Source organism: Balaenoptera physalus (genome assembly GCF_965194825.1).
Source record: "Balaenoptera physalus genome assembly, chromosome: 10".
Classification (NCBI taxonomy): Eukaryota; Metazoa; Chordata; class Mammalia; order Artiodactyla; family Balaenopteridae; genus Balaenoptera; species Balaenoptera physalus.
Genome location: NC_138889.1, coordinates 72,287,903 through 72,310,120, shown reverse-complemented (window position 1 = coordinate 72,310,120; position 22,218 = coordinate 72,287,903).

The following is a 22,218-nucleotide window of genomic DNA, read 5'->3' as shown; positions in this document are numbered from 1 at the left end:
CATCAAGAAGATATAACAATTGTAAATATACACTCACCCAATATCAGAGCCCCTAAATATGTTAAGCAAATACTAACAGATCTGAAGGCAGAAATAAATAATACAATAATAATAGGGGACTTCAATAACTCACTTTCAGCAATAGATAATCTAGACAAAATCAACAAGGTGACAATGGATTTGAACCATATGTTAGACCAAATGCACCTAACAGATACCTTTAGAACATTCCATCCAACAGCAGCAGAATACACATTCTTCTCAAATGCACACAGAACTTTCTCCAGGATGCATCATATTATAGGACAGAAAACAAGTCTCAGTAAATTTAAGAAGATGAAAATCATACTAAGTATCTTTTCTGACCACAATGGTAAGAAACTAGAAATCAATACAAGAGGTAGCTGGAGAATCTGCAAATGCGTGGATACTAAAGAACACTCTCCTGAACAACCAGTGGGTCAAAGAAGACATCAAAAGGGAAATAAAAAATATCTCGAAACAAATGAAAATGGAAACACAATGTACCAAAACCTATGAGATGCAGCAAAAGAAGTTCTGAAAAGGTTTATAGCAATAAATACATATATTAAAAAATGAGAAAGATCTCTAATAACAACCTAACTTTACATCTCAAGGAACTAGAAAAAGACTATATTAAGCCCAAATTTAGCAGAAAGAAGAAAATAGCACAGATCAGAGTGGAAATAAATGAAATAGAGAGCAGAAAAACTATTTAAAAAGATGAAAGAAACTAAGAGCTAATTTTTCAGAAAGATAAACAAAATTGACATACTTTTAGTGAGTCTATGAAAAAAGAGAGAAGACTCAAATAAAATCAGAAATGAAAAAGGAGATGTTACAACTAATACGACAGAAATGTATAGGATCACAAGAGACTACTATGAATAATTATATGGCAAAAAGTTATATAACCTAGAAGAAATGAATAAATTCCTAGAAACATATGGCCTACCAAGAATGAATCATGAAGAAATAGAAAATCTGAACAGATGAGTAAAAAGATTGAATCAGTAATCAGAAACCTCCCCAACACAGAAAACACCAGGACTAGATGCCATCACTGGCAAATTCTACCAAACATTTGAAGAAGAATTAATGCCAGTCCTTCTCAAACTTTTCCAATAAATTGAAGAGGAAGGAACATTCCCAAAATTATTCTACAAAACCAGCATTACCCTGATACCACAGCCACATCAGGACACTACAAGAAAGAAAACTGTAGACCAATATTCCTGATGAATATAGATGCAAAAATTCTCAAAAAATATTGGGTTGGCCAAAAGTTTCCTTTGGTTTTTAAAGTAAAAATAAAAGACACATTTTTCATTTTCACCAAGAACTTTATTGAACAACATATTCACCATGTTGTCCCCCTACCTTCTGCCATTTTTCAGGCAGCTTCATAAGTCCATCTTTCCAAAACTTTTTATCTTTTTGAGCAAAGAACTGTTCCAGGTGCCTCTTACAGTCTTCCAAGGAATTGAAATTTTTTCCATTAAGAGAATTTTGTAAAGACCAAAATAAATGGAAATCCAAAGGTGCAATGTCTGGTGAATACGGTGGATGAATCAGAACTTCCCAGCCAAGCTGTAACGGTTTTTAACTGGTCATCAAACAAACATGCGGTCTTGTGTTATCCTGATGGAAAATTGTGCATTTTCTGTTGACAATTTCTGGATGCTTTTCATCGAGTGCTGCTTTCAGTTGGTCTAATTGGAAGCAGTACTTGTTGGAATTAATCATTTGGTTTTCTGGAAAAAGCTCATAATAGAGGATTCCCTTCCAATCCCACCATGTACACAACATCACCTTCCTTGGGTGAAGACTGGCCTTTGGTGTGGTTGGTGGTGGTTCATTTTGCTTGCCCCACAATGTCTTCCATTCCACATTATTGTACAGTATCCACTGTTCATCTCACGTCACAATTTGTTTTTTAAATGGAACATTTTTGTTACGTTTAAGTAGAGAATCTCATGCAGAAATACTGTCAAGGTTTTTTTCACTTAACTTATGTGGAACCCAAACACCAAAGCGATTAACATAACCAAGTTGGTGCAAATGATTTTCGACGCTTGCTTTGGATATTTTGAGTATGTTGCCTACCCCCCGCATGGTATAACGTTGATTGTTCTCAATTAATATCTCGATTTGATCGCTATCAACTTCGACTGGTCTACCTGACTGTGGATCATCGTCCAGCGAGAAATCTCTAGCACAAAACTTCACAAACCACTTTTGACACGTTTGATCAGTCACAGCACCTTCTCCATATACTGCACAAATCTTTTTTTGCGTTTCAGTTGCATTTTTACCTTTCTTGAAATAATAAAGCATAATATGCTGAAAATGTTGCTTTTTTCTTCCATCTTCAATATTAAAATGACTACACAAAAATTCACCAATTTTGGTAAGTTTTTTTTTTAATGCACACTGATATGACAGCTGTCACAATACAATCTAACAAAATTGTTTCAAATGGAGTTAAAGACAACTAACTGCTACTGGAGCCATCTTATGGAAAAAAACAAATGAACTGTTTGGCCAACCCAATATTAGCAACCCAAATTGAAGACCACATTAAAAGGATTATACACCATGACCAAGTGGGATTTATCCGTGGGATGCAAGGATGTTTCAATGTACACAAATCAATAAATGTGATACAACACAGTAATAGAATGAAAGATAAAAATTACACAGTTATCTCAATAGATGCAGAAAAAGCATGTAACAAAATACAGCATCCTTTCACGATAAAAATCTACAACAGATTGGGTGTAGAAGGAACATGCCTCAACATAATAAAGGCCATATATGACAGACCCACAGCTAACATTATACTCAGTGGTGAAAAATTGAAAGGTTTTCTTCTAAATCAAGAATAAGACAAGGGTGGCTACTCTCACCACTCAGATTCAATGTAGTTCTAGAGTTCCTAGCCAGAGCAATTAGGCAATACAAAGAAGCAAAAAGCATCCAATTCAGAAAGAAGAATTGTCATTATCCACAAATGATATGAGCTCATATGTAGAAAATCCCAAAGACTCAACCAAAAAACCCTTGTCACTAATCAACGAATTCAGTAAAGTTGCAGGATATAAAATCAATATACAGAAATCAGTTGCATTTCTATACACTAACAGTGAAACATCTGAAATTTTACAAAACCTATCCCATTCACAATAACATTAAAAAAAATAAAATACCTAGGAATAAAATTTAACTAAGGTGGGGAAAGATCTATATAACAAAAACTACAAGACTTTGTTGAATGAAACCAAAGATGACAAACAAATAGAAAGACATCCTGTGCTCATGGATCAAAAGAATTAATATTATTAAAATATCCATACTACCCAAAGCCATCTATATATTCAGTGCAATCCTTTTCAAAGTCCTAATGGCATTTTTCACAGAAATGTTTTTTAAAAACTTAAAATTTGTATGGAACCACAAAAGACTCCAAATAGCCAAAGCAATCATGAGAAAGAACAAAGCCAGAGGCATCATGCTTCCTGATATCAAACTACACTATAAAGCTCTAGTAATACTGGCATAAAAATAGAATGGAATGGAATACAGAGACCAGAATGCAACCCTCACATAAACAAAAAACTAATATTTGACAAGAGTGCTAAGAACACCCAATGTGGAAAGTCTCTTTAACAAATGGTGTTGGGAAAACTGGATAACCACATGCAGAAGAATGAAATTGGACCCCTATCTTATACCAATCACAAAAACTAACTTGAAATGGATAGAAGACTTAAACATAAGACCTGATACTGTAAAACAACTAGATGAAAACCTAGAGAAGAAGCTCCTCAACTTTGGTCTTAGCAGTGACTTTTTGAATATGATGCCTAAAGCACAAACAACAAAAGCAAAAATTAACAAGTGGAACTACACCAATCTTAAAAGCTTCTGCACAGCAAAAGAAACAATCAGCAAAATCAAGAGACAACCTACAGAATAGGAGAGAATACTTGCAAACCATCAATTGGAAGAGTTAATATTAATGATGTATAAAGAACTCATAAAATTCAATCACAAAACTCAAACAATCCGACTTAAAAAATGGGCAGAGTAACTAAATAGACATTTTTCCAAAGAAAGCATACAGATGGCCATCAGGTACATGAAATGATGCTCAGCATCACTAATCATCAGGGAAATGCAAATCAAAATCATGAGATATCACCTCACACCATTCAGAAGACAAGAGATAACAAGTATTGGCAAGGATGTGGAGAAAAGGGAACCCTTGTGCACTAGTTGATGGGAATGCAAATTAGTGAAACCACTATGGGAAACAGTACAAAGATTCCTCAAAAAATTAAATATAAAACTATCGTATGATCCCACTTCTGGATATTTATTCAAAGGAAAAGAACTCACTGTCTTGGAAAGGTATGTCATCCCTATGTTCACTGCAGCATTATTTGCAATAGCCAAGACATAGAAACAACCTGAGTGTCCATCGATAAATGAATGGATAAAGATAATATGAGATAGATAGATAGATAGATCTCACATTACTAAAATGTAAATATTATTGTCTTGAAAAAGAAGGAAATCCTGTGATCTTTGATAATAAAGCTGGACCTTGAGGACATTATGCAAAGTGAGGTAAGTCAGTCAAAGAAGAACAAATACTGTTGCTATAACTTATATGTGGGAATCTAAAAAAGCCATACTCTTAAAAACAGAGAGTAAAATGGTGATTACCAGGGGCTGGGTTATGGAGGAATAGATGTTGTTTAAGGGTACAAACTTGCAACTAGTAGATAAATAAAACCTTGAGAGCTAATGCACAGTGTAGTGATTATAGACAACAATAATGTATTATAGACATCAACTTAACTAAAAGAGTAGATCTTAATTATTCCCACCACAAAAAAGAAATGATAATTATGTGATGTGGTAGAGATGTTAGCTAACACTACAATGGCAATCATGTTGCAGTATATAAATGTATCAAATCAACATGTGTACACCTTAAACTTACACATGTTGCATGTCAGTTATATCTAAATAATAAAACAAGAAAGTTCTCAAATCAACAAACTAATTCTACAACTCCAAGAACTGAAAATAAAAACAAACTAGGGAATTCCCTGGTTGCCTAGTGCTTAGGATTCCAGGCTTTCAGTGCTGTGGCCTGGGTTCAATCCTTGGTCAGAGAACTGAGATCCCACAAGCCACACAGCACAGCAAAAAAAAAAAAAAAAGAACAAACCAAATGCAAAGCTAGCAGAAAGAAAGAAATAATAAAGATTAGAGAAGAGGAAAGGGAATTAAGAACACAAAACAATAGAGAAAACTAATAAAACCAAAAGGTGATTCTTTGAAAAGAGCAACATAATTGACAAACCACTAGCCAGATATGCTAAGAAAAACAAGAGAAGACTCAAATTATTAAAATCAGAAATGAAAGTGGAGACACTACTACCAATTTTACAGAAATGAAAAAGATTGTAAGAGGGTACTATGAACAATTGTATGCCAACAGATTGGATAACATAGATGAAATGGACAAATTCCTAGAAACACAAAACCTACAAAGACTAAATCACAAAGAAATAGGAAATCTTCACATTCCTATAACTACTAAGGTGACTGAATCTTTTTTTAAATCTCTAAGAGATATTTGTACACCCATGTTCACAGCAGTATTACCCCCAATAGCTAAAATAACTCGTGTCCATTGACAGATGAATGGATAAATAAAATATGGTAAGAATTTCTTCACATGCAAAGAAATATTATTCAGCCTTAAAAAGGAAGGCAATTCTGACATACGCAACAATGGATGAACCTTGAGGACATTATGCTAAGTGAATAAGCCAGTCACAAAAAGATGAATACTGTATGATTCCACATATATGAGGTAATTAGAATAGTCAAATTCATAGAGACAAAAAGCAGAATGATGTATTGTCAGGAGCTAGGCATAAGGGGGAAGGGGAATTTAGTGTTTAATGGGTATAGAATTTGAGCTTTGCAAGATGAAAATAGTTATGGAGATGGATGGAGGTTAGGGTAGCACAAAATTATGAATGTATATAATACCACTGAATGGTACAACTAAAAATAGTTGATAGTAAATTTTATGTGTATTTGACCACAATTTTTTTTAAGTTTTTTAAATGGAAGGAATCACCAGTGTTAGGTATTAAAGATAAGTTAGCACTGACCTGAGACTTTCTTTGGTATAAAAAGAAGGATTAAAACCTTTAGAATGCAGAACAAACAAATACAAAAAAGTAATTCTTGATTTGGGCTCTTTTCTAGATCTCCATCTTAATAGGCTGGTTTAAGGCTTCTTTTCCTGTTCCTTACCCCTTTTTGATTCCAAACCTTCTCTCTGCTCAATCTCAGTGTACAATTTCCAAACTTCTTCTCACTATGCAGTCTCAAACAGGCACACTTACCTCTAACAGCTTGTATAAGGAATCTGTGCATCATTCTCTTTTTTTGTAAAATACAGGTATTAAGTTAATTAGCATCCTCTAAGTACTGAGTGCTATGTGAGGCACTCTGAAGGCTATAAAGAAAAAATAAACAACCCCTGCCCTTAAGATTCTTAGAATATATGAGAGGAGACATAAATGTCCAACTATACTATCATATAATCAGAGCTATAATCATAATGTGGTTAAACCTTGCTGCTCTAAGTGTGGTCTTCAGTCTAGCAGCGTTGGCATCATTAGAGTTTCCAGAATTGCAGAATCTCTGGCCCCAGCCTGCTCCAGGTTTGAGAATTCATGAGAATGATAACTTGGGCTCAAGTCCTTGGTTCCAGCTTCCTCTAACTTTGTGTTACTCCTGAGGCTGTGAATAAGAAATGCCAGAGGTATACAAGAGATAAGGATGTAAGTTGGGGGACTTAGCAGCCTATTACCTCTCTTGTTTTTGCACAAGGCTAGCTTGGTAGAGTGAGATGTCCAATAAGAGAAAGGAGCACTGAACTGTGGGCTCACAACATTTTTACCCTCAGCCACAACAGCAGATAGAAATCATTTATCTACTGTGTATGTCTATAATTTTACTATTTGGCAAGTCACATCACTCATGCCTAATGTCCAAACTTTGGGGCTTGCAACTCATGCCCTGGGATAATAGCCCCTTGTGATTGTTTAGTTTTATGTGTCATCTGGGAAAGGATATAATGCACAGTTATTCAATCAAACATTAATTTAGGTTTTAGCTGGGAAGGTATATTTTGTAGTTCTATAATAGGATGACTTTAAGCAAAGATTATTCTCAATAATGTGGGTGAGCCTTACCCAGTCACTTGAAGGCCTTAAAAGTAAACACTGATATTTCCCTGAGGAAGAAGAAAGTCTTCCTCCAGACTTCAGCGCTGATGAGAGTAACATCACCAGGATGGCGACATAGGTCATTCCTGACTTCGTTACCCCCACAAGAAGAACAACTAACAACTATTTGTGAACAAAGACACCACTGAGAGAATCCTAGAACACGGGGGTGAGGCTGATGCACCCACACTGTGCCGCAGAGACCAGGACACATGGCATCAGAAGGGTAAGAGGAATGGCTACATGCCAACTGCATTACCCCTCCCCCAGGCTGGGGCAGTACCATGCTGAGAGGTCTCCCCTGAGCCTGCAGTTCCTCCAGTGGAAAAGAGAGCCCACGGTGGCCATCCAGATCTCCCGGCATTAGGGGTCCCTTCCTGGGAGCCCCCACTCTGGTCTTGCCCACAGGGATTATGGGGGAATCTGTGGGGCTTGACTACTGGGAATCTGATTGTGATGAAGAAGGAAGAAGTCCAGCTAGGGACTTAATAGTAAAGAAAATATGATTTCTTTAAAACCCCAACAATCAATACCTAGTCTTGGCTGCAGAAATGTGGTCTCACTCATAGCCAGTTCTCCCTGGAGAGTCAGCCCAAGTATGAATCTCTTGATCTCTTCTCTTCACCAGATGAATCAAGAGAGAAGAGAATGTGAATTCTACTCACACGTGGAAAAATTTTCTAAGAGTCAAAGTGATCCAAAGATAGACTGAGCTACGTCAGGAGATAGTGACATCCAATTTTCGAAAATAAGCTAGTAGACCACTCAGGGTGTTATAGAATAATTCAAGCATGAGGGTTGGTCTACATGATCTTAATGGTTTCTTCCCACCATAAGAATCTTAGAGGCAGAAAGAATGATGTGAAAGAGTAGCTATAGGATGGAGAGCATTGAGAACTCAGAGAGAGAAATAGGCTGCTGGTAAAAAGCATTCAATAATGAGGAGAAACAGAAGGACTTAATTTTGTTCGGAGTGGAAGCAGCTTATGCCGTTGCACCTAATATGATCTGGGCTTGGGAACCAGGGGAAAGAAGTCTGACAATGCATCCTTTCTGGGAACTGTGACTTCCAACTTGACTCAGGTCTGCTCATCTTGAAAGTGCTTTCCAGATTTTGTGACTGAACCAAAGTTATCAGGGTTTGGATGGATATTAGTTATCTATTGCTGTGGGGCAAATCACCTAAAAACTTAGCAGCTCAGGAGAACAAATATCTGTTATCTCACATAGTTTCTGAGGGCAGGTTATCTGGGAGAGGCTCAGCTGGGTGGTTCTAGCTCAGGGTCTCTCTTGAGGTTGCTGTCCAGCTGTCAGCTAGGTCTGCAGTCATCTCCAGCCTCAAATGGGGCTGAAGAATCCACTTATTTTATTTTTTCAATTTTTATTTTATACTGGAGTATAGTTTATTTACAGTGTTGTATTAGTTTCAGGGTTATAGCAAAGTGATTCAGTTATACCTATACATATATCTATTCTTTTTCAGATTCTTTTCCCATATAGGCTATTATAGAATCTTGAGTAGAGTTCCCTGTGCTAAACAGTAGGTCCTTGTTGGTTATCTATTTTATATATAGTAGTGTGTATATGTTAATCCCAAACTCCTAATTTATCCCTCTCCCTCACCATTTTCCTTTGGTAACCATAAGTTTATTTTCTATGTCTGTGGGTCCATTTCTGTTTGTAAGTAAGGTCCTTTGTAACTTTTTTTTTTTAGAGTCCATATATAAGCAATGTCATATGGTATTTGTCTTTCTCTGTCTGACTTCACTTAGTATGATAATCTCTAGGTCCATCCATGTTGCTGCAAATGGCATCATTTTATTATTTTTTATGGCTGAGTAATGTTCCATTATATATGTACCACATCTTCTTTACCCATTCATCTGTTGATGGACATTTAGGTTGCTTCCATGTCTTGGCTATTGTAAATAGTGCTACAGTGAACATTGTAGCATGTATCTTTTCAAATTATGGTTTTAGAGAGTCCACTTCTAAATTCACTCATTTGATTGTTGACAGGACTCCATTCCTCACTGGCTATTGGCCAGAGACCTTCATTCCTAGACACATAGACCCCTCCATAGCCTGCTTGAATGGCCTCATGACATGGCATCTGGCAGCCCACAGAGGAAGTAATCCAAGAGAGGGAAATGAGAGCAGGTGAGTGAAACGGTACCCGTAAAGGAAGCAGGACTATTACCTAGAATATAAAAGATTTCCTACAACTGAGTAAAACAAACAAAAGCTGCCCAATAAAATATGGGCAAAGTATTTGAACGAAAATTACACAAAAGAAGATAAACAAATGACCAATAAACAAATGAGAAGATATTTAATTTTCACTAGTCATTAAGGAAATAAAAAGTAAAACCTACAATGAGATACTATTCCAGAGTCATAAGAATGGCTAAAATTAAAAGACTAAAAATACCAAGCATTGTCAAGGATGTGCAGAGCAAGCTGAATGATCATACATTATGATCAAGTAACTTATACCTTATGTAAGTTGATTTTAAAAATAAGAAAAAAGTTCAAAATATGTAAACTAACAATTTTTAGAATTGCAAGGGATAGGTCACAGAGATAGAATAATACTTGGAAACTTTATTGCCCTCTACCCAGACAAAAAAAATATATATGAATAACATAATCACTTTAATTACATATAAACAAAGATATATGTGTAAATAGTTACAGCTACCAAATTTTATACCTGAGGGAAAATACTTCATTTTCTGATATTTTTTAATAATTTATGGGAAAGGATCATATAATAAACCTCATAGAAAATCTCAATTAATTTCCCAAGTCAAAAATTAATAGATATTACTTTCTCAAACCTCAGTGCAAAACCTGGAACTGAATAAGTGAAGTATAGTTTTAAAAGTTATTTTAAATTTTAAAATACTCTTCCATATAACTTTTGAGTCAAAGTGAAAATCAAAACAAAAACTATAGACTATTTTAAATATGAGATCTTTACATATCATAACATGTCAATGGTTAAAGGTGAACTCAGAGAACTAAATTAGAGCATTACATAGTTTCATAATTTACTTATTAACTCAACAAATATTTATTGAGGGCCTATCATGTTCTATGGAATTTTCTGAGTTCCAGGGATATAGCCAAGGATACATGTAACTTCCCTCATAGAGTTACATGCTGGTGGAAGGACATAGACAAAAAGAGAAAAAATAATAAATATATAATATTTTAGATAGTGGTAAGTTCTATGAATAAAAAGTTAAGCTGAATAATCAGGTGATAGAGAGTAATCTGAGAAGGAATGTAATTTTATATATGGTGGTCGGGAAAGTCTTCTCTGAGATGATTCATCAGAGTTCTAAAGGAAGGGAGGGAATCAGGCATGCAGACTTTTGGGGAATAGCATTTTAAGCAAAAAAATAAATAAAAATAAGTAAATGCAAAGACCCTGAGGAAGCTGGGAGTGAAACAAGCAATGGGTTATTTTGCAAGAGAGCAGAGACATGATATGGCTTAGATCATGTAATACCTCAGACACAGAAGGAACCAGAGAGTTGACTACAAACACAAAAGAGAAGAAGACTTAACTCCATTCATTCAAAAAATATTTATTGAGTACTGCCTTGTGCCAGGCATACTCTTCAGTGTGTAGGGGATTCAGCAATTAACAAAAGAGCCATATTCCTGCCCATATGGAACTTACATTGTTTACAGGATGGGATACACATAACAAATTAAATAAAATATATATTATGATAGTAGCTAATAAGTGATAAAGAGGAGAAAAGAAAAAAACAAAGAGGGACTTCCCTGGTGGTCCAGTGGTTAACACTCCGTGTTTCCACTGCAGGGGGCGTGGGTGACTCAATCCCTGGTCAGGGAACTAAGATCCTGCTTGCCATGGGGTGTGGCCAAAAGAAAAAAAAAAAAAGGAAAGAAAAGGTTAGATTGGGTTGGCAGGGTGAGGTACAATTTTAGAAAGGATAGCCAGGGTAGGTGACATTTGAATAAAGATCTGGAGGGGGAATTCCCTGGTGGTCCAGCAGTTAGGGCTCCACGCCTCCATTGCAGGGGGCACGGGTTCAATCCCTGGTCTGGAAACTAAGATCCCACATGCCATGTGGTACATGCCGCTTGGCAGGGCCAAAAAAAAAAAAAATGATCTGGAGAACACGGGGCCATAGGATAACAATTCTTCAGAGAGGTACCAATACCCCTGAGCTGGATGAGGCAGGGAGCCTCACCTGGAGCCCTCTGTCTTCTGCTTCTTCTCCAGCTCAAGGGCCTTCCTGTCCTTACAGTCATACACCATTGCAGCCAGTAGGAGGCAGAACTCCTCCCCAGTAAATGTAGCAGGATCAAAACGACTATCAAAGGCTGACCTAGGGAGGGGAAGCAAGCCCAACACCAGTTCTGAGCCCCTACCTAACCCCTTCCCATGATAAGCAGCCAGGTTTCCTGGTTTCTGCAACTTCCCCTGAGAATGTGGCTGCCCCAGCTCTCAATGGACAGGGTATAGGCCAGTGTCCATCCAAATATGCTGCTTCACCAGGATTTAGGCTCCAGTGTGACCTAAAAGAAGTGGTTTGCTCCAAGTGGATCTTACAGGCTTGTGAAAGCTGATGGTTAGATTTTCAGGAATTTTATGAGCTTAGTGTTAAATATAGCCATTATTAAAAATTAAGTGATAGTGATAGTTTGAATCTGAAAATCATTTCACTTTAATGTAATTTGAATGAGGGTGAGAAATTAGATGTATAGGTAACATATCAGATTTAATAACAAATTTATTGGCAAAGTAGTTAGCAGATAGGATGCAATCTATTTCTCAAATTGTGGTTAAATTAGTGAATAGGTTTGCTAAAGATACAAATATTTGGTAAAAAGCAATGTTATGAAATTTACAATAACGAGTACTGTATATCTTATGTGTGTTTGTACACTGTGTGCTACACATCTTTGTCTCATAAACAGTTTATGATAAGCTTATATACACGTTTACATTCATACATTACCACCCCCCCCCCCACAACCCCACCTAGAGCCAGATTCAGCACAGCACAACTGAGAACATAGAATTTTATGATCCAGGGACAGATGGAGGTGGGAGCGCTCCTGGCAGGGCTGTCTCACCTGAATGGTGCTGAGTGGAGCATGCCTGCCTGGTACAAGACCAGGATGCTGAGGACCAGGAAGGGGGGGAACTTCCAGAAGCCCATGATGACTCTCTGCAAGGGAAGAATAACAGCACCTGGAGCAATAACAAATTCCATGAGCCCACAGACCCAGGCTCTGCTCCTGCCTCTGCCCCTAATGCCCTGGTGTCCTGGCTTCAGGCTGGACATGTCACTCTGCTTCACCATCGTTTCCTTCTCAGCCAAGTGGACTGCTGGAAGATCCAGTAAGGCTGCAGCATGCTTGGCTTAGCAAAGAAACCTAGTGGGACAACTGGGTGAGGAGGTCTTGGTCCATAGCCCCCACCCTATCACTCCACTCACTCTCACATACAACCTGTTGCCCAGGACTCCTGGAGGACAGAGTCTGAGTACCTGTCACCACAGCTTTTCCCACTGTGCAACCCAGAGCTGTCCTCCTGGTGCCGGGCTTTTGCACATACATGGAGGGGGGAGGGCATTACCGAGGACAAATTTCTGCAGTTGGAATCCCTGAGAAACTGAAGAAACACATTCTACTGCTCAGCTGCTCCACACTTCGGTAAAGAGTACCCTGTAAGAATCAAGCTGGAAGGGTCTGAAATTGGGACCCAAATTGGGACTTAAACTGGGAAAAAAGTTCCCAGAACCCGCAACGGGGGCTTGCGTTTAATGGCTGCCTGCCCCTCAGTCACTGCACCTATTTGCCACCCGCTTGCACTGGCCCAGGTTCCGAAGCATTTCCTGCGGTCCGCTGGGCACGAGACGTGATCCTTGAGAGCACCATCTGCACAAAACTATTCCTGCGTCCAGATCTGCTTGCAGTGCCAGGGGAGCTCCAGCATCCCAAACTGACCTAAGCACGTGTGCTGCGGGAAAGGAAACTGGAGCCCGCCTCAGCGCTGGGAGAGTGAAGCAGGGAGTGCGTGAACTGAGACCATCCAGTGTTACCTGTGGAAGGAGCCTGGGATGCATTGCAGAGTAATGCAGGTTGTGTGAAATGACCTAGACAGAAGTGGAAAGAGCATTTTGAGACTGGAAGAGATCAGCTAAGAAAAAGTAATGGAGAGAGAGAAGGAAGAGAGGGGAGAGAGAGAAAAACAGAATCCCAGCTAAGCAGGAATCTCCGGGCTTACCTGGCAGCAGGAACCAGGTGGCTTGGAGCAGAGGAGGGAGCAGTGGCAGTAGCTTTGGCTTCAGGCGATGGCACTGTGGCAGAAGTGGCAGTGACACTCGAGCTGGGCAGTGCGTCTGATGCCTCCCAACACCAGCAGCTGCTCTTATTCCTGCTGCTCTGGGTCTGGGGTGGTCCAGGAGCTCTGGGCAACCAATGAGGGGAAGGATCTGAGCCCCAGAAGGATTGTGTCATCACTTGCGTCCAGAACCTGGAACATCCAGAAGGACCACCCCACTTGTATTTGCATTGAGGTCATTGATGGCGGGGGCAGGAGGGGGACATGGGGGGGGTTGGTGAGGACCAACGAAAAACACAAAAAGTAGGAATTTGAGGACAGTTTGACGTCATGGTTAACTTCAGCTGTTCGGTTTCGCGGGTTTTGAACACGCACGTGTCCCACTCCATCCCCAGCTGTGCGATCTTGTCGGGCAGAGTCCAGCATTACAAGGAACCCTGTCTCCCCTAGGTCTGACCGCAGACCTCCGTGCAAGTGCAGCTTCGAGGGTTAATGCACAGTAGAGTTGATGATTCTGTGCCCAAGGAGGGGGGTCTGATTCAGGCAGCTGGAATCACGCACAGGAGGGCAGGGCTTGTGGGTATCAGACACAGGGGATCAAGAACTTTGTCACACTGGAACTCTGTTGCAGCTGTGCCTTTTCCAGGTGGAAACATCGTGGGCTAGTAACTTCTAGTGCCTCAGTATACTTATCTTTGAAATGGGGATCATATTCTCATCTTGAAGGAATGTTATCAGTAGTATGTACCTGTTCTCTGCCCAGGTGGGGATCTAGAAGTGCTTACCAGGGAAGTTCATAGGGGATTCCGTGGGATCGCAACCCATCTTCCCAATCGGCACCCAGTGCAGCTGCCTGGAGTCATGCTGGTTGGTCCATCATGTGGGTTAAGGAGAGGCTGGATGCCCTGCTGGGCCTGAGCAGGGAAGTGCAAGGCTAAAAGCTTCCAAGCGGACCTCTAGCCCCAAGGCTCCTTCCCCGCCATTCATCACCTAAAGTTCAGCCTCCTTCTCCAACCATTTGCCCAGCTGCCCCTTGCTTCCGGCTGCTGTTTGCCAAGATGTTCCAGTGACCTGTGATTCCAGCCCTGCACCCACGTCTACTGCAATTCAGTCCTCTGCTAGAAAGCCCGCCAAGCTTGATGGTGCTAAAGAGTCCAGCAGAGTGCAATCCTCGCTCTCACTTCAGTCATACTCTTACACACACACAAACTCAGTACGTTCTCCAGACATGTGCGCACTCCCAAAGCACAGGCACTCACAAAATGACACTGGCGCTCGGGGGCCTCCAGGTGATGCTCACAGTCCCACCCTAAGTATGCTCAGAGCGGCATGGTTAGGACCTGCGTGCACGAAACCTGCACCGACTCTCAGTAAGTGTGCTCTGTAAAGCCCGATTACCCAGCACCTCGACCCGCCTACACCCTGCCCAGCACGTTTCTGGATCTCTCTGTCGGAGCTCCTGCTCTAAGCCTTCCAGGAAGGTCTGAGGTGCTGACTTGCTGTCCTCAGCAGATAGAATGCGGAAAACGAAGCTTCTCACTGTCCGCAGTATCGCTGGGTCTGAGCACATAGCGCAAGATCCAAGCAGCCTGTACAGACCCTCCAGCGCGGCAAGCACTGCGGCGGCATCGCGGGGCGGTGGAATAAAACACGGACCCCAGGTAGCTGGTTTTCTCAGGCGGAACCGAAACTAGCCGAAACGAGCCACGAGTGACCCGAGCCACAGGTCCACGCCCCAGACCTCAGTGTCAAGAAGCTTCAGTGTTTTGTTCGACACGGCGGCTGCCTCGCGGCACATCTCTTCCCCTTGCAGGTTGGTGGTCTCCGGGCTCAGGACACCTCACTTCCAAGATGCCCTTATTCCAATTTTCTGCTTCTTAATCGCAGCGGTGGCACTGTTGCAAGGGAATAAAACCTTGGGGCAGCGGAACTGGATATCTGAAACTGGCTCTCCTCAGGCAGGGCGGTGGGGGATCCGGGGAATGGAATAACCGGTTGGAAGCGCGCAAGTGCGCTTGGGCGCAGAGCCGGGAAAGGCAAGATGTGCAAGGGAAGGATTCAGGATGGCGGATCGCGGGTTCAGTGCACCTTGGAGTCTGGAGGCAGAAATCTGGGGCTGAGGCCCAGACCAGGGTTAGGAACTCAGCAGCAAGACTAAATTGGCGAACGCGGCATGTAAATTGGGCTCTGCCACTTAAGACTGTAGGCGAGGCTTTAAAACTCAGGTGCAAAACACTTTTGCCGACATGACTTCCAAGACCTGAGGTTTCTGACCTATCAATCTTCTGAAATCATTTGTAAGTACGTGTGCCGGGGAATTGCCTTTTTCTATTGAGAGAACCATTGCTTTCACCAGTGCAATGGTGATGACAAAATGGTTAAGAAAGGACTACTTTAGAAGCCGAATTTATAACCATGTCACTTTGTGGGCTCAGAACTCTACCCCTGGCTGCCACGTGTGCCTTCAACCTTCAAAGCCTACATTCATTCCCCCTTCTGAAATCTTTGGTGGCTACAAAGGGCTAGCGGTGTGAGGCAGGATACAGGGTCTGTACCCAGAGGGTGCTAACGTAGCCTCCAGCAATTTCCGCTTTTCTTGAAAAGTCAGTCTCTCAAGATAGGGAGGGACTGACATGAACTCATCCATCAAGTCCTCTGAATTTCTAATGAGTCCTGGTGCTGAGCTGGGGGCAAGGTAAAAAAAAACCTTTGGCACTTAGCAGCATGTGTTGCATACCAGGTGGCACTCACCCGATGTTTGTTAAATAATGGAAAATAATTTACTGTGGCAGATTTACCAGCCATTCCTACCGCTGTTACAAGACTCTTATCTAATCCCAGCCAGCAGAGAATCCGGACCTAGCAAGGTAGCGCAGCTTTTCAATAGGATTTCAAAATTGTGAGCTCAAACATTTGAGACACTCCTCCCAATTTATTTGACATGCAGAGTTGGTTTCCCCATGGCAGTTTCCAGGAACAAGACAGAGAAAGGAAGGTTAACCCTAGGGTTCTTTCGAAAATCTAAAGTCTCCTAGTATGAGACACAAAATCATTCTCCTCTGAACCCATCCCTGAGTTACCAAGCTTCCCTGATGGTGCAGTGGTTGAGAATCTGCCTGCCAATGCAGGGGACACGGTTTCGAGCCCTGGTCTGGGAAGATCCCACATGCCGCGGAGCAACTGGAACCGTGAGCCACAACTACTGAGCCTGCACGTCTGGAGCCTGTGCTCCGCAACAAGACAGGCTGCAATAGTGAGAGACCCGCGCACCACGATGAAGAGTGGCCCCCGCTCTCCGCAACTAGAGAAAGCCCTTGCACAGAAACGAAGACCCAACACAGCCAAAAATAAATTAATTAATTAATTAATTTTTTAAAAAGATGTTTTGACCTTACCATGTGCACATTGCTTATGTTGCATCCAGCCCTACCTGAGGCTTCTTTTAGCTGAAGCACTAAATAGAAATCAATCTTGAGAAAGTTGGCAAGGAAAATACTGATTTAAAAATAGTTACCTAATTATTTGGCATTTCATTTTTCAGTCTTATTTCATAACTTTTAAACCTGGAAATCAGATTCAAAAGTTTAAAAGGTTTAAAGGGTGGAAATAATCTAGTTTGGAAAAAACATTTTTTACAACATTCTGATAAACTAATTGCGGTGGTTATCTCCATACTTTTAAATTAGATTCCTTGGGAGATTGGGATTGACATATATACACTAATAAGTATAAAATAGATAACTAATAAGAACCTGCTGTATAAAAAAATAAAATTTAAAAAAAGAAAAGAACTAAATAAATAAATTAGATTCCTGTGCTATTTTTCAAAACTTTTTTCAATTGAATTATACTTGATTTACAATATTGTGTTCATTTCTGCAGGCAGCAGTGTGATTCAGTTATCTATATAAATACATATAAATATATATGTATATGTATACATTCTTTTTTATTTTCTTTTCATTATAGTTTATCTCAGGATATTGAATATAGTTCTCTCTGCTATACAGTAAGACCTTGTTGTTTATCCATTCTATATATAATCCTTGCATCTGCTAACCCCAAATTCCTAGTCCATCCCTCCCCACTGCCTTGGCAACCACAAGTCTGTTCCCTGTGTCTGTGAGTCTGTTTCTGTTTCATAGATAGGTTCACTTGTGTCATATTTTAGATTCCATGTATAAATGATATAATACAGTATTTGTCTTTCTCTTCTTGACTTCACTTAGTATGATAAACTCTAGGTCCATTCATGTTGCTATAAATGGCATTATTTCAGTTTTTTTTTTTTTTTTGGCTGAGTATCCTGTGCTTTTTTATGAAAAATTTTTAGATAGATGATTTAGCAGAGTGTGCCAGAGACCCATATCTGGTTGAAATTCTGGTTTTTTTCCCAAACTTTTTCCAGTTTTATTGCAATATAATTAACACATACAGCACTGTATAAGTGTATGTGTCCAGCATAATGATTTGACTTACATATCATGAAATGATTATCACAATAAGTCTAGTGAACGTCTATCATCTCGTATAGATGGTTGAGAATTCTGTGAGTTTCCATGCATTTAAAAGACTTATACCTTTAATTCTATACAATTTGTGTATGAAATACACTGAACAACAACAAAATCACAACAGTAACAACTTCAGCAGCAATAGCAAAAACAGCTACAATAATTCATTCTCCTCAGACTATGGGAAGTCCAGAGCTGTCCAATTAACAGGAGAATTTCAAATGAAAAGTCATTGGACTGGGTTCTGCATGTAAGGAACTTGGAAGTCACCACTTTGTCATAACAAGTAAAAAGCTGAAGAGACTGGAAAAGAAACAACACGTCCAAGATCCTTAAGAGAGGGAACAGAAAGCAAACCTTTGCCCCCAAGACTGGGGAGACAGGCAGTGGGTGATGGCTTACTGGAGCAAAGATCACAAGGGGAAACCTCAGTGGGAACAAGTGCTGGAGCCAATGCTATGGTAGAAAAACCTGAACTGTAACTGAAGAACTGCTGGAGACACAGCGTGGACAACTCTGAGAGTTAAAAACTCCAGGGGCACCCAGTCATAAGGGGTCCCCTACAACTGTGTGAATTTTAAGTCCTGGTGCTCAACAGGTTCTCACAGTACATAGGAGAGAAATATACCCTGGTGGGATTTGCCTCTACAAGCTGCACTTGGTTCTCACAATAGGTAACAGAAAAATCCCCTTGTGCATCCAGAGAAGGAGGGGAAAAGAACTGTTTTGAAATACACCAAAACAGTTTGTTCCTACAAAGGCCTGCCCTCAGGAGACACCACTTAACCAGAGCCTAACCTGAAGGCATATTATCATGGCCAACCAGCCAGGGGAAGGGAAATCCCCAACTACAGGCAGCTCTAGCCTTCCAACTGCTATTAAGAGTCTAGAACCAGGGAGACAACTTCAGCAGATTTTAAGTTAGACAAGGAAGCAGAAGGACATTCATGGCAGAATGAAGGAAGGGATATCGTGTCTGTGGAGTTTTCCTGGCTTGTCATTCTTGGAAAATGAGAGGGCCTAACTTTCCTACAGAGCTGAGTTGACTTGCCCTTGGGGCGCTCCTCCCAACCACACAGGGACCTTCTTTGCGGCAGGTACCAGGAGAGTTTCCTTCCCAAATCCAGAGGCCATTTCTAGGGTGACTTCAGCTGCCAGGGAAAATGCTGTGTGTGGTAAACCAGGGCCAGGCTGGTCACTCTGAGGGGTGGACAGGCTCAGCAGGTAACACCAAGGAATTACTCTGGATGGGTTCCTCTGAGATGACTAAAATTCTCCCTTGGTTCAGAGCCATCCAGAATGGCTCTCCTCTCCCTGAGTAAGAACAGTGTTCCATGGAGAAGAGGGCTAGAAACAGGAACCTTCCCACTGTACAAGAAGTTCCTTACACAGACAGCTCCTTTATGGGCTCTGTTGGCAAACCATACCGTGCACATGAGGGGACTTCCTCTATAACTGGAGTCTCCTGGGATTGGGAAGAGTAAGGCTTTGGGGTATTAAACAACTGAATTTGAGTCCTGCCTTTGTGACTCACTTACGTCCTTGAGCAGATAACAATCTCTCTGAGCCACAGTTTCTCAACATGTAAAATGGGGAGTAACAGTATTTTATGTTAAAATATTTTATGTTAAACACCAGACACATTGCTTGGCATGAAGGAGGTACTTAAGAGTGGTGTCTATTATTATATAACAAAAGCTTATCTGACTGTATCAGCTCAATTAGATAAATTAAGTAAAATCAATACACACCCCTCTACCTTCTTAAGAGGAAGGCAATCTGTAAGTGTTTCATTCTCAAAATAAGTCCAAATTGCCAAAGCCACAGCGCAATGAATCTGCCTTCCCCAAACCTCTTTCATACCTGCCTGGCCAAGATGCAGGCTCATTGCCTAGCAGGGCTAATGACAATTTATAATGAATATTTGCCACACTGCCTGGCATGGAGCAGGCACTCAAGAGTGGTGGCTACTATCAGCATTATAACAAAACTTTATCCCTGCTCCTGCAAGTGCAAAATCATATCAACTTGTATGGAAAACTAGTAAAATGCAGTGCATACTCCTCTACTTTCTTAGAACGAATAAACTGAATACAATTTAAATCCTTTTTGTGACCACTTAGAGGGGTGGGATAGGGAGGGTGGAGGGAGACGCAAGAGGGAGGAGATATGGAGATGTATGTATATGTATAGCTGATTTACTTTGTTATATAGCAGAAATTAACACACCATTGTAAAGCAATTATACTCCAATAAAGATGTTAAATAAATAAATCAATCCTTTCTTGAGGATCTATTGACACTATCATAAAATTATTATTTAGTGTGCTAGCATGAAGACAGTGCTGCTGACAGGGCTATACGATATGTAGGGCCAATATCCCCAAACTAGACATAATCAAACTGCCAGTTCTTTTTGATGTCTAATATCTATATAATTTTATGGTTATTCTCTTTCATTACTTCCCATCAGGTTGTCAACTATCCCTTCTTGCTGGTGTCATTGTGACTGCATTTAGCAACAACCTACCCACTTGCATTTTCATTTGCTGTGTGGTAAAACTAACAACAAAGTAAAAGCAACAAAAGAAAAACTTAATATACTAGTATGGAAACAAAGAGCCTATAGGGATTAAGTGAGACCTGGTAAATACTGGTCAAGCAATATAAAAAGGGTCTCTGTGGTCATCTGCTCAGTTAATCTGTACTCAAGAGAACAGAAATAAAGCTTGTCAGAATCATGTGTAAACACAGAGCAAACAGATCCTGAGTAAGCATTTAGGAGTGCTTTTCATCCTGTATTAAGTCTTTTCACTTTGTATAACTGTAACTCTATACCCATTAAACTATAATTCCCCATTCCTAGCAACCACCATCCTACTTTCTGTCTCAAAAGGCAGAAAAGGAGTGGAAGATAAAAATAGCAACCAAGAACAATGCAACAAATAAGAAACAGTCACAAATGTAGTAAATATTTATCCAGCTATATCAATAAACACTTTGAATGTCAGTGGTCTGAATGCACCAATTAGCAGACAGAAACTGTCAGAGTGTATCAAAAATCGGGACCCAGCTATATGTTGTCTGCAAGAAACTGACTTTAAATATAAATACAGACACAGATTGAAAGTAAATGGGTAGAGAAAATATACCATGCTAACATAAGAAACAGGAGTAGCTGTTAATTTCAGACAGAGCAGACTTCAAGGAAAGGTATCAGGGATAAAGAAGGGGATTACATAATAATAAGGGGGTCACTCTCCAAGAAGACATAATACTCCTTAACATGTTTGTGCCTAAAAAAAAAAGCAACAAAATATGCGAGGGAAAAACTGATAGAACTGCAAGGAGAAATTGATGAACCCACTACACAGCTGGAGACTTCAACACCCTTCTATCAGAAATGGACAGATACAGCAGGCAGAAAAATCAGTAAGACCCATTTATGATAAAAACCCTCTAGAAAGTAGGCATAGAGGGAACTTACCGCAACATAATAAAGGCCATATAGGACAAACCCACAGCCAACATCATCCTCAATGGTGAAAAACTGAAACCATTTCCACTAAGATCAGGAAGAAGACAAGGTTGCCCACTCTCACCACTATTATTCAACACAGTTTTGGAAGTCTTAGCCACAGCAATCAGAAGAAAAAGAAACAAAAGGAATCCAAATTGGAAAAGAAGAAGTAAAGCTGTCACTGTTTGCAGATGACATGATACTATACATAGAGAATCCTAAAGATGCTACCAGAAAAGTAATAGAGCTAATCAATGAATTTGGTAAAGTAGCAGTGTACAAAATTAATGCACCGAAATCCCTTGCATTCCTATACACTAATGATGAAAAACCTGAAAGTGAAATTAAGAAAACACTCCCATTTACCACTGCAACAAAAAGAATAAAACACCTAGGAATAAACCTACCTAGGGAGACAAAAGACCTGTATGAAGAAAATTATAAGAGACTGATGAAAGAAATTAAAGATGATACAAATAGATGGAGAGATATACCATGTTCTTG